This window comes from Erythrolamprus reginae, chromosome 2 (genome assembly GCF_031021105.1).
Source record: "Erythrolamprus reginae isolate rEryReg1 chromosome 2, rEryReg1.hap1, whole genome shotgun sequence".
NCBI classification, from domain to species: Eukaryota; Metazoa; Chordata; class Lepidosauria; order Squamata; family Dipsadidae; genus Erythrolamprus; species Erythrolamprus reginae.
The window spans coordinates 340,162,682-340,176,600 of record NC_091951.1 but is presented as its reverse complement, the minus strand read 5'-3'; the positions used below and the strand labels follow the sequence as shown (position 1 = coordinate 340,176,600).

At 48.0% G+C, this 13,919-nt stretch overlaps 1 protein-coding gene and 1 pseudogene across 1 annotated transcript in view; both read left to right on the top strand.

Moving 5' to 3' along the window:
- The window catches only part of DCC (DCC netrin 1 receptor), a 927,153-nt gene that overhangs the window by 899,719 nt on the left and 13,515 nt on the right, over positions 1-13,919 (top strand). The window lies entirely within an intron of this gene.
- Positions 9,457-9,562, top strand: LOC139163297 (U2 spliceosomal RNA; annotated as a pseudogene).

Sequence of the window (13,919 nt, the reverse complement as noted above, 5' to 3'; positions counted from 1 at the left end):
GCCGTGGCATACTAGTGTGCCGCGAGACATGGTCAGGTGTGCCGCGAAAAAGGAAGCTCAGATTCCAGTCTCCCAACTTTTTGCTGAAAGAGAGAGAAAGCAAGAGAGAGAGAGAGAAAGAGAGAGTGAAAGAGATAGGGAAAGAGTGAGAGAGAAAGAAAGCAAGAGAGAGAGAGAGAAAGAGATAGAGAAAGAGTGAGAGAGAGAGAAAGCAAGAGACAGAGAGAGAGAGAAAGAAAGCGAGAGAGAGAGAGAGATAGAAAAAGTGTGAGAGAGAAAGAAAGAAAGAAAGAAAGAAAGAGAGAGAGAGTTAAATGAGCAAAAAGGAGAGAAAAAAAGAGAAATGAGAAAATGATTGAGACAGAGAATGAGAGGCAAGAGAGAGAAACAAAAGAGAGAGAGAAGTGACTCTTGATTTAAAGCATATGATAAAAAGCACCCAAAGAATAATAGACAAAAAAACCCAGCCCTCACCTGTTTTTGGAAATGGTTCAAGAGTGTGTATACACACACACACAAGGGTGGGGAGGAGACAGGGATGGAAAAAGAGAGGAAAGTGTCTAAGAGTGTCATTTTGGTTGGTGGTGTGCCCCAAGATTTAAAAATGTAAAAAATGTGCCGCGGCTCAAAAAAGGTTGAAAATCACTGGTCTATTTGATGAAAAGAAGGACCAGGAGTGGCATGATAGCCGTCTTCCAATATCTCAGGGGCTACCCCAAATAAGAGGGAGTCAGGCTGTTTTCCAAAACACCTGAAGGTAGAACAAGAAACAAAGAGTGGACACTAATCAAGGATAGGAGCATTTCTCTCTTAGAACTAATGAGAAATTTCCAGACAGTTAGAACAATTAACCATGAACCAGACCCATGAATCTGTCTAATGCCTTGAAGCTATCCAGGCTGACAGCTGTCACGACCTCTTCTGGAAGTGAATTCCATAAAACAACAACCCTCTGGGTGAAGAAATATTTCCCTTGATTTGTCCTCGCTTTCTTACCTATGAGCTTTTGGGAGTGCCCCCTTGTCCTAGTATTGTGTGATAGAGAAAATAATTTTTCTCTATCCACCTTTTCTATCCCATGCATGATTTTATACACTTCGATCAAGTCACCCCTTAAACACCGTCTTTCAAGGCTGAAGAGACCAAGGCGTTGCAACCTGGTATCATAAGGAGGTGCTCCATTTCCTTTATCATTCTTGTTGCCCTTTTGTGCACCTTTTCCTTCACTGACTGGGGATATTTATATGTGTATGTGAGAGAAAGAGAAATGGTTTTGCGCATGGAGAAAATATAGGGTAGATGTGTGTGCTTGGAAATGAAGGGGTAAAGAGAAAGGGCATCATTTAGAAACATAGAAACATAGAAGACTGACGGCAGAAAAAGACATCATGGTCCATCTAGTCTGCCCTTATAATATTTTCTGTATTTTATCTTAGGATGTGTTCTGTCTGGGTGCCCCCAGACTTCAGTACCAACTGGAAAAAGCAGCCAGACACGCTGGTAGAAACAAAAGCACTTTATAATTTGAAAATAAACACAGAGGAAAACCTGTTCTTCCCCACAGGCAGGCTATGAGCCTTCACAGCAGACCTCTTGCTGGCACACCCACCTTTTCCCCTCAAGGTTTCAGTATTCAAAGTCACAAGCCAGAATTCCAAGACGCCAAAGATCACAGCCAGGTCTCACGACTCCCAAAGATAATTCTCCACAAACCAGGAAGGGTGGGTCTGCCTTTTTAGCCTTTCCGGAGAGCACCACACCCAAACCCAGCTGTTGCCCATTCAGTGCTTGAAGTACCTGGCTAATTGTCCCCTTCGTTGGATTGCCCTTCTCTGCCGGAAATCTATTATTCCTTGTGCCTGGTCATCTAAAGAATCCAGGCTGCTTGCTGGGGAGAGCTCCCCCTCGGGCTGAGATTCCTCCTCCTCGTCTGCCTGAACCTCCTGTTCCTCATCTTCCCCCCCTAAGCAGAGAGCCGGCAGAGGGTCAGCCGTTCCCTGTTCCTCGTCCTCCCCCTCTGAGCAGAGAGCCGGCAGAGGGTCAGCCGTTCCCTGAGGGGCCTCAGACGGAATCACAACAGGATGGATATATGTTTATCCCAGGCATGTTTAAATTCAGTTACTGTGGATTTATCTACCACGTCTGCTGGAAGTTTGTTCCAAGGATCTACTACTCTTTCAGTAAAATAATATTTTCTCATGTTGCTTTTGATCTTTCCCCCAACTAACTTCAGATTGTGCCCCCTTGTTCTTGTGTTCACTGTCCTATTAAAAACACTTCCCTCCTGGACCTTATTTAACCCTTTAACATATTTGAATGTTTCGATCATGTCCCCCCTTTTCCTTCTGTCCTCCAGACTATACAGATTGAGTTCATTAAGTCTTTCCTGATACGTTTTATGCTTAAGACCTTCCACCATTCTTGTAGCCCGTCTTTGGACCCGTGCTTTGGACCCGAAAATCTTTGGATTTTCCATATCCCCTCTATTTCCATCCACTATGTATGCTGGGCAGTGTTCTGGAGCATTATATCCAGAAGGTTATGACTGCTTCTTCCATTCCCCATTCAGAAAAAAGGTTTTTTTTCTTTTTTTAACTGTCTTGCAAAAGGTTAGATTTTATGGTAGTGGATGCTTTAGCTCGGATTCCAGCACTTAGCAGAATGCTGTGGTCATCAAAGTTCAACAAAAGAAAAAGAACAAGAAAAGGACTTCCAAGAAATTTTGGCTGAGGTCTATTAGTAGACAGCTCAGTTGCTCATTCCGCCTTGATCTCTCCAGACCTGAATCCCCAATTAGTTAATTCTAGCTCTCAAGTACATCTTCTTCATTTAAATTCAAAGTGCGTTGTCCCGACTATTCCACCTTCTCTCTGATGAGCCTAGAGAAAGATGGGAGGAAAAGAGCAGAGCTACAGGTGAATTGCCTTTTTAGAGACCAATTGCTAACCGTTTGCAGCTGTTATAAGAAATTCAAGCCAGCATCTCAAAGTATTAATCAAAAATCAGTTTTACCGGAGACGTTTCCCTACAGCTGCAATATTCTGTAGATAAAGAGATAATCAAAATGCACATTTTTTTCAGAATGACATGGATTATTTCATGTATTAAAAAAAAAAACCTTAGGAAATATATTTGGTTATTGCTTCTCCCTTTTTTTCTTTTCCTGTAGCTCATAACTCAGCAGTTATGAGCTACAGCAGTTCGAACATCTCAGTATTTTTCTGTTTCAGGAAAGAACTGATAAAATAGATTGCTTCAGATCAAGTTTATTGCAGGAGAGGCGGAGTAACGACACAGACACAAGAGCTGGATTTAACTGGGTCATTTTATTAAATTAAATTAGCATAATTTATTAAAATAAATTAGCATAAAATTAGCATAAACAACTATGACCCAAACAATGGACCTGCAGGGTCAAACAATTGCTTCTGGGGCGGAAAAGTTACGTCACATAAACTTCCTGGGCAACTTATGGGCGTAGCTCGATGCTAGTCCAGGTGAGGGACCCCTCCCTCACCTGAGACCCTGCCATGCACTTGCATGAGGGGGGTCACGCCGGCTAACCCCTAACAGGGGACTTAAAGGTGCGTGACCCAAAGACAGGTTCCCCCCAACTGCTCAGGTCGCTTCCACCACAAGCTTGGAGAGAACCTGTCAATCATCCCCAAAGATGCCCAAGGGAGAACACGCAGTTGCTAGACCACCACCCAGTTTTCCGCCCCTAACCTGCCTACCCAAATGACCAAAGGTAAGCCAATCAACCTAATAAGTGCAAGCACCCCCTAACCGCACATCCATCATCCCAGTGTGGAATGGGCGAAAAAACGGCCCGGCTAACAGGCAGGCCGCAAAAAATGCATAGGCCCGGCTAACAGGCAGGACCGCAAAAAATTCCCATTCGGCCCCCCTAGGGGCGACCCACCTAGCACACTGCAAAATAGGGAGGGCGGGCGGGTGTCTGCTCGGGGCGATGGCCCGGGCGAAAAGGCTGAGCCTCGGGCCTGCCCGCCCTTAAATAGGGCGAGCAAGCCCCGCCCAGACCAATCAGCAGCCGGGCCTATGCAGGCCCGACTCTCGGGCGAAGTCTCGCATCACGAGACTTTGCCCGAAAACCAAGATGGCGGCCGCCATGGGGTCCGGTGTCTTCCCGGCCCCTCCCGCAAAAGCCGCCGGTGGGTAAGTCCACCGGCGCTATTGCAGGAGAGGCGGAGTAACGACACGGACATAAGAGCTGGATTTAACTGGGTCATTTTATTAAATTAAATTAGCATAATTTATTAAAATAAATTAGCATAAAATTAGCATAAACAACTATGACCCAAACAATGGACCTGCAGGGTCAAACAATTGCTTCCGGGGCGGAAAAGTTACGTCACATAAACTTCCTGGGCAACTTATGGGCGTAGCTCGATGCTAGTCCAGGTGAGGGACCCCTCCCTCACCTGAGACCCTGCCATGCACTTGCATGAGGGGGGTCATGCCGGCTAACCCCTAACAGGGGACTTAAAGGTGCGTGACCCAAAGACAGGTTCCCCCCAACTGCTCAGGTCGCTTCCACCACAAGCTTGGAGAGAACCTGTCAATCATCCCCAAAGATGCCCAAGGGAGAACACGCAGTTGCTAGACCACCACCCAGTTTTCCGCCCCTAACCTGCCACGGAGCGGGGGTCAGATCTCTATCTTGGCCCCCCGACTCCCCCCTCTAGCTGCGCCAGCTCACGCAGAGACCGCTGCAGGTCCTGTAAGAAAATGGCGTTCCCCTGTTCTGACAGGTGAACGCCGTCGGCCCAGGAAAGCCATGGCCGATCTACAGTGATGAGGGGATGGGCCACTACAACCCCACCTAATTCCCTGACTACCCTTCCCAGGGCCTTATTGCCTCTATACCTGACCCGGTGAATGGCCCTAAGGGAAATGGCGACCCACAAAGATCCCCGAGAGGATCGAAGACCGCACCACATGCATGGTGGGCCACACAGCGTGAAGCCACCGCAGGCTTCCACAAGCCTGGCAGGTCCCCTACAGACCCCCAAGCAGGTACCGGTCCTTGCCCGAAGAGCAAGACCAGCGACTGGGGCGCAGCAATGGGATGCCACCCTCCCCAAACAACTGGGCGCAGCAACGGAATGCCGCCCTCCCAGGACCACCTGGGCGCAGCAATGGCATGCCGCCCTCCCAGCCATAGCGGTAGAAACACCCATCCCACCGCACACCCCTCCTCCCCAAACCAGGCAACAAAGACCCAGCCGCCGCGATGGCAGGGTCCCACTTCCCGGCGGTACCTTGTTGCTGAGTGGTCGGCGGAGCTCAATGACCCAAAGCAACACTGTCGGTCACATCCTGGCGGGGTTGAAGGGGACCAAAGGGAGCCCTGGCCTAAGATCTTACCCTGGACCCTCAACCGTCCGTTCGTACCCTAAAACAGGCCGTTGACCGCCGGCGGTCGGCAACCCCGAATCCTCCGTATCGAGAACACCATCACCGCACTAGAGGCGGCACCACTACAGAACGAGCGTTCTCCAATCGGCGGGATCCTCGCTTGGCCTGGCCAAAACCTGTACTCCAGAACCCACCCGACTAAGGCAATGAGATGGAAGGCCGAAATAACCCGGCAACCTGCGATAAGGCCCTGGCCCAGCCTTCACGCATCTTCACATGCGGAAGTCACCATAAATCAACAAACCAGCCCCGCTTTAGACAAAAGGCGAGGCCGGCCAACCTGGACCTCAAAGTCCTAACTGAAAGGCCACACTGCCTAAGCTGGACACAAATATGGCCAGGTACACAACTGGGGCAGGCCAGCTATAGGGGTAACCCGTATCCTGCCTGAACTCCCCGAACTCTGCACTCTGCTAAGCCCCCAGAGTGCCAGGCACCACAGAGAGGGCCGTAGCCCAGCAGACCTTTACACTCCAATGCTCGGGAGCCCGCCCAGGTTCCAAAGGTGGTCTGGAAATGCCTCTGGCGACTCTCGGGCCCACGGGGCCAGGGTCCGAAACCTGGACAACTGACCACGGGACAAGGCATCAGCGACCCCGTTATCCAACCCGGGGACATGCCTGGCCAAAAACAACGTGTTTAGGGACAAGGACCTGTGCACAAAATGGCGGACAAGCCGCATGACCCTGTCGCTCTTAGAGGACAGGGCATTCACCACATGGACAACCGCTAGGTTGTCGCACCAAAAATGCACAGTCTTGTCCCTAAACTGCTCCCCCCAAAGCTCTAAGGCCACTATCAAGGGGAAGAGCTCTAAGAAAGTCAGGTCCTTAACCAGAGAAGAGGCACTCCATTCCGGAGGCCACGCCGACCAGCACCACTGGTCACCTAACACTACCCCAAAACCGCAAGTCCCCGCGGCATCAGAGCAGAGCTGCAACTCAGCTTCCAAAAGAAGCTCGTGCCTCCAAAAAGACAGGCCATTAAACTTGTCCAGGAACTCCCGCCACACGCGGAGGTCAGCCCTGACCCCCACGCAGAGGCGGGTACGATGATGGGGCAAACGTAGCCCCTTCATCGCGTTGTACAATCTCCTTGAAAAAGCCCTGCCCGGGACCAACACCCAACAGGCGAAATTGAGTATCCCCGCTAGTTCCTGGAGCTGCCGGAGAGTGACCTTCCGGCAACCAAGAGCCTCATCGAGCTTCCCTTTAATTTTAAGTAACTTATCGAGGGGCAATCTAGAAGATTGCTCCTCTGAGTCCAATTTAAGTAACTTATCGAGGGGCAATCTAGAAGATTGCTCCTCTGAGTCCAATTCAATACCGAGGAAGGTAATCCTGGTGGCGGGGCCTTCGGTCTTCTCAGAGGCTAAAGGCACCCCTAGCTGAGCACAAAGGGCTTCGAAGTCCCGCATTAGAGCTCCGAACGCACAGGCCCCACCAACAAGAAATCATCAAGGTAGTGAACGACTGAGCCCAGACCACTGTGCCTCCTGAGCGCCCATTCCAAGAAGGTACTAAAACTCTCAAAAAGAGAGCACGAGACAGAGCAACCCATGGGTAAAGCTCTGTCCACGTAATAACCACCTTCAAAATGGAAGCCCAACAGCTCAAAGTCGTCTGGGTGTATGGGGAGGAGCCAGAATGCCGACTTAATGTCGCATTTACCCATAAGGGCTCCCACCCCACACTTCCTAACCATAGCCACGGCAGCATCAAAGGATGCGTACCGGACTGAACAAAGCTCGTCAGGAATGCAGTCATTCACTGACTCCCCTTTTGGAAAAGACAAATGGTGAATCAACCTAAATTCACCACTTGCCTTTTTGGGGACCACACCTAAGGGGGACACCCTAAGATTCGGGAAGGGCGGCTCAGGGAAGGGCCCAAGGACCCTACCCTCGGCCACCTCCTTCCGAATCTTTTCTCTAACAATGTTTTCATGTCCCACAACCGACCTGAGGTTGTCGGACATGAAGGCCTTCCTAAACCCCACGTAAGGGATCCTAAATCCCTTAGAGAATCCTAGCAAGAGAGCAGCCGCTCTCGAGCGAGGGTGGTAGTCTTTTAACCAACCCTAAAGCACTTGTAAATTAATTGGGCTGGGCCCCTTTACCCCCAGCTGGTGGGGGAGGCTTTGGGGAACCCCCACCCTTCTTTTCCGCCCCCTTCTTGGGGCGGGGGCACACGGAAGAGGCATGGTTCCCCCCACAATTTCTGCACGCATGCTTATACCTGCAAAAGGGACAAAAACACGCCCCCTTTGCGGCAAACTCATGGCACGCCGGGGAAGCCCCCTTTCCCGCTCTCCCTGCAGCCGCCTTGGCTGGCGTGGAAGCCACGGGCTCCTCTTCCATGAAGTGACCACTGTCAGTCCTGTCACAACCCTCCTTGCCGGACATATATGTGGCCTGGAACCAAAGGTCCGGGACCACCATATCCCAGGACAAGGAGGGGTCATGGGCTATGCACATCCGAAACCCCTTATCATAATGCCTCCAAATGGTACCTCCGTACTCGAAGTTAGCCCTGGCAATTAAATCAATGTATTTAAGCAGAGCAGCAGCCCTAACCGGCTGCCTCTGAATTACGACAGATGCGAAAGTCAAGAAAGCGTACAGCCATGAGCTGAAACACTTTGTGACCTTCGTTTTCTTCACCTTTTCCCCAGGCACGACATCTTTGTCCTGCTTGAGGACCTCCCTATTTAAGAGGGAGAAGAGGTCCACATACTCCCCCCGCCAAATTGCTTCCTTCACTGATGGGTGGAGGTGGTACCCTAAGGGTGTAGCAGGCAGCCCACAAGGGATGGCCCCAGGCTTGATGCTGGCGAACGGGTCCCACACGGTGGAGACCCCCGTTCCCAGCACTCCTAGCCCCGGTGGATACACCAAAGGGGGCAGGGGCATAATAGCAGGAGCAGGAGGGATCCAACCCCCCACCCCTGCCCCAGGTGGGAAAGCCACCCCCGGAGCAATTGCCGGCGGGGCCCAAACTTGACCACATGTGCCTGAAGCGGACCCCAAAAAACTACTGCCACTACCCAACGCAGGCGGGCTAAACCCCGGACCCCGCATGGGGAGGAGCGATGTATTGGCTAAGTGTGGTGCAACCTCACCTGCCCCATATGGGGTGGAAGACATCCACGGAGGGCCCATCCGAGCGGGGCCCTGGAATGCCGACATCTGCCCCGACTGGGCCATCTGCCCGGTTTGGGCCATCTGCCCAGTTTGGGCCATCTGCCCGGTCTGGGCCATCTGCCCGGTCTGGGCCATCTGCCCGGCCTGGGCTGCCTCTTCTTCTGGATCCATCCCCCAGGCCGCCGATGCAGCCAGGGGGAGCTATATGAATGAATGAATGAATGAATGAATGAATGAATGAATGAATGAATGAATGAATGAAGCCTCCATTGATAGAGCACCCACAACTTTGGTGGGCAAGCTCTTCCAGTGGTTGATAGTTCTCACTGTTAGGAAATTTCTCCTTTGTTGTAGGTTGCTTCTCTCCTTGGTTAGTTTACATTCATTGTATTATGATATCCATTACAGAGGTTAAATTACCCACTTCTGGCCATTCTTATTCAAGAAGTTCTGTCGGGTTTGTGACAGATATCGAGTTTGTGACAGCTATTAGAGAACATTTTATCTGCACTTGTTCCAGAAGAACTCCCTGGGTGCAAAATTCAGTCCTCATGGAAAATACCCCAAAATTGTTCCAAAACCCAGACGATCGAGTAACCCAGTACAGTGGTATCTCTACTTACGAACTTAATTCATTCCATGGCCAGGTTCTTAAGTAGAAAAGTTTGTAAGAAGAAGCAATTTTCCCTATAGGAATCAATGTAAAAGCAAATAATGCAGGCGATTGGGGAAACCACGGGAAGGGTGGAGGCCGTTTCCTCCCAGGAGATTCCTGGAGAGGCCCCAAGGAGGCTTCTTCCTGCCTTTTCCAGTTACAATTTTAGAGGCTCAGGTTTGTAAGTAGAAAATGGTTCTTGAGAAGAGGCAAAAAAATCATCGCTTCTCGGCCTTTTGGCTAAGATCAAGTGTAGTATCTGTTCTTATCAGTTTAATATCTGATATGTCCTCTATCTGAGGACTGTGTATTAAATAAGAACACAAGAATTAGAGAGATGAGAAGGAAAATTTTACATAAATGGTACTTCACGCCAGTAAAACTAGCACACTTCCAGAGGAAAGAAAAAGGAAATTGCTGGCATGGTTGCCAAATAAAAGGAGTTTTTATGCATATGCTCTGGGAATGAGTTGAAGTTCAAAAATTTTGGAAGGAAGTACAGAATGAAATTAACAATATGCTAAACATTAATTGGATAATCACGAAAGAGTTAGCAACACTAGTTAAATATGGGGAATTACGAGAATTTAAAGAAATCAAAACAGCAGCTTTGGAAAGCGCTCAAGCAGTAGTGGTATTAGGGTGGAAGGATAGCAATAAATGGACAATCCAGAATTGGCACTGGTACATGGTGGACAACATCCACTTCGAAATTATGGAAATAAGATTAAATAACTTTGATGAAAATAAATTGGAGAAGCTGATGGCACGATGGAATAAGGTGAAAAATTATATCTTAAGTAGAATTTATGACGAAAATGTGAAAAATAAATTCCAATCACTTTTTGTAGGTAAAGAAATGTAAACCAGAGTTAAGGAAGAGATTGAAACTTTAAATGGTGGTGGGGTTTATTGGTGTTGGGCACTTTTTCTTTAAGTAATTTTTTTTGGTTTGTTTGTTGCAATAAAAATTTAATAAAAATATATTTTTTAAAAAAAGAGAAGAGGCAAAAAAATCTTGAACCCCCAGTTTGTATCTAGAAAAGTTCGTACGTAGAGGCTTTTGTAGGTAGAGGTACCACTGTATTGTGATTTTCCGAAATTTCATTTTGTTTCAGAATATCTTCCTCAAAATAAGCCCACAGTTGGCACAAAGATTAAAGAATAATCAGCAGCTGATTATTTTGTAGCATGGAGGCTGAAATTGGGAGGGGGTGGTTGTACATTTGGCAACTGGATCCTCATATTGGCATGCCTTTGTGAAATTCTGTATTCCAGTAACAAGCCCAGGATTGTACCTGGCATTCACCTATCATAAAATTAATGAGGGAATGTAACATTTATTAACCCAACAAAGAAAATAAGACCCATGGTAGCTTTGGCTGTTGAGATCATGCAGTGTTGGTGCCCACCAACCTTGGCACCTTCCCAGCTTCCAAGCTGGGATTTCTAATTACTTCTACACGTTAGTTTCTGATCCATAACCACATAACGTACATAGGTAAACATAGCTGGAAGATAGGAAATCAGGTGTACAGCACACATTGCTGCCTGGAGCCCTCTGAAGCTCTGAGTGCTAGCGGAATCCAGCGCAATTCTGCTACTGCCCCTGGGCAGATAGCGTAATCACGCACGGACACGCCCAGGGGCAGTAGCAGAATTGCGCTGGATTCTGCTAGCACTCAGAGCCTCGGGGGCAAGCACATGTCACCGTTCCACCTTAGCAGCCCATCTCTGGCCACACCATAACTCTGGTAGAAAGATTGGAGCATGCCTGAACGCATGAGCCGGGGTGGCGCAGCAGGTAGAGTGCTGTACTGCAGGCCACTGAAACTGATTGTAGATCTGTAGGTCAGCGGTTCAAATCTTATCACCGGCTCAACGTTGACTCAGCCTTCCATCATTCCGAGGTGGGTAAAATGAGGACCCAGATTGTGGGGGCAATATGCCGACTTTGTTAAAAAGTGCTATTGCTTACATGTTGTAATAATTAATAATAATAATAATAATTTATTGGATTTGTATGCCTAACAAGAATGATAAAAACGGCATGTGACAATCCGATAACAAAACAACTAAAAACCCTTATTATAAAACCAAACATACACACAGACATACCATGCATAACTTGTAATGGCTTAGGGGAAAGGAATATTTCAACTCCCCCATGCCTGGCAGTATAAATGAGTCTTGAGTAGTTTACGAAAGACAGGGAGGGGGGGGCAATTCTAATCTCCAGGGGGAGTTAGTTCCAGAGGGCCGGGGCCACCACAGAGAAGGCTCTTCCCCTGGGGCCCACCAAACAACATTGTTTAGTCAACGGGACCCGGAGAAGGCCAACTCTGTGGGACTTTATCGGTCGCCGGGATTCGTGCGGTAGCAGGCGGTTCCGGAGGTAGTCTGGTCCAAAGCCATGTAGGGCTTTAAAAGTCATGACCAACACTTTGAATTGTGACCAGAAATTGATCGGCAGCCAATGCAAGCCACGGAGTGTTGAGGAAACATGGGCGAATCTTGGAAACCCTACAACGGCTCTTGCATCTGCGTTCTGCACGATCTGAAGTTTCCGAACACTTTTCACAGGTAGCCCCATGTAGAGAGCGCCGGCCTGAGTCTAAGGAGAAGGGCAGCATAAAAAAAATCAATCAAACAATCAAACAAACAAACAAACAAACAAACAAACAAATAAGCGTCCAAATGACATTTTGTTTCTGCACATGCACAGGAAGGAAAATCTTGCAGGGAGACATGCGTGCACATGAGATTTTCCGCGCAGGCGCAGAAGCAAATTTTTTTTTGCCAAAATCTCCTTGCAAGATTTTGCTTCCTATGCATGCACAGAAGCAAAATCTCACTCGCAAGCGTGTGCACGCACATGCCGGGGACTCAGAGCTCCATGGGAAGCACACCGGTAGTCGCGGTAAGCAGCAAACCCTTCCTGCTCCAAAGTCCCTTCGAACTCTGTTATTCTGATATTTAAAATGAAACAAAACAAAAAATAAACCTTGGGATACGCATCTCAGGCTGGAGCCTCAGTTCCCGACCACTGAACTCTGTTCCAATCAGCAGGGATGACCTGATTTTGTCAACCTGATCCTACGTAGCTTCTGCTCCGGCAATCTCACACTACTCACTGTTCAGAGGAGCATTCAGCAGCAGATTCCACTGGGGGCAAAACAGGCCTGCAGCATGTGGATGTCTCCCCCACATGTTGGGCTCTCTGGTAGAATCCTCCCAAAAATTCACAGGTACAAATTTCAGACACACACACATTTGAAAATTCAAAACAATGTTCTTTATAATGAAAATTCACTTAAACTAAGCCCTCTTTTGGTATACCAAAGAGCACTTGTCTCCAAACAAACTGGTAATTTGTACAAGTCCCTTATCAGTTCTGTGATACTTAGCTTGCAGCTGTGAGGCAATTCACAGTCCTTCTTCTTTCACAAAGTGACACACACTTTGCCCTGGTTTAGTTTCAAAGCGGGGAAATATCAGCACACAAAAAGTCAAAGTCATTAAAGCAGTCACGAAACACAATGGCCAAACCCACAGGCTGCTATTTATAGCAGCCTCACTAGTTACCACAGCCCCAGCCAACCACAGGTGGCCTCATTTTCTTTGATAATAATCTCTCAGTTGTTGTTGCCTATGCATCACTCTCCTAATGCGTGGCTGTATCATTAACTCTTGTTCTGAATCCAAGGAGGAGCTAGATAATTGATCTGCTTCTGAGCTGTCTGCCACATTCTCCTCCCCCGTGTCACTCATGTCTTCTTGGTCAGAGGAGCCTTCATCATCAGATTCCACCAGGGGCAAAACAGGCCTGCAGCATGTGGATGTCTCCCCCACATCCACAGTCCTTGGGACAGGAGCAGGGCCAGAGCTAACCACAACACTCACCAGAGCTTACAAAACTTTCGCCAGACCCATCCTCGAATACAGCTCACCTGTCTGGAACCCACACCAAATTTCAGACATCAACACCCTAGAAAAGGTCCAACGATACTTCACCAGAACAGCCCTTCACTCCACCATTCGAAACAGAATACCCTACGAAACTAGACTTACAATCCTGGGTCTAGAAAGCTTAGAACTACGACGCCTTAAACATGATCTAAGTATTGCCCACAAGATCATATGCTGTCAACATCTACTTCAGCTTCAACCGCAATAACACAAGAGCACGCAACAGGTTCAAACCTAGTATCAACCGCTCCAAACTTGACTGTAAAAAATATGACTTTAGCAATCGAGTTGTTGAAGCGTGGAACTCATTACCAGACTCCGTGGTGACAACCCCCAACATTTTTCCCTTAGACTTTCCACGGTTGACTTCTCCAGATTCCTTAGAGGTCAGTAAAGGGCGAGTATAAGTGCACTAGTGTGCCTTCCATCCCCTATCCAATTGTCTCTCCTATATTTTATATATCTTTTCTCCCATCCATATATTCTTCCTCTACTCTTCATTGATGTATTCTATTCTCATATCTCTTCTTCTATCCCTTCCCTGATATTTACTACTACACGTTTTTATTCTCCTTAACTTTCAATTTGTATTGGACAAAATAAATAAATAAAAAATAAATAAAATATTTAGTCGATGTGGTCTCCTTTCTAAAGTTTTCCTTCACTCCAGTTTCCAAGCTTTCATGTTCACCTGCTGCTGATTTCTGGAGTAGC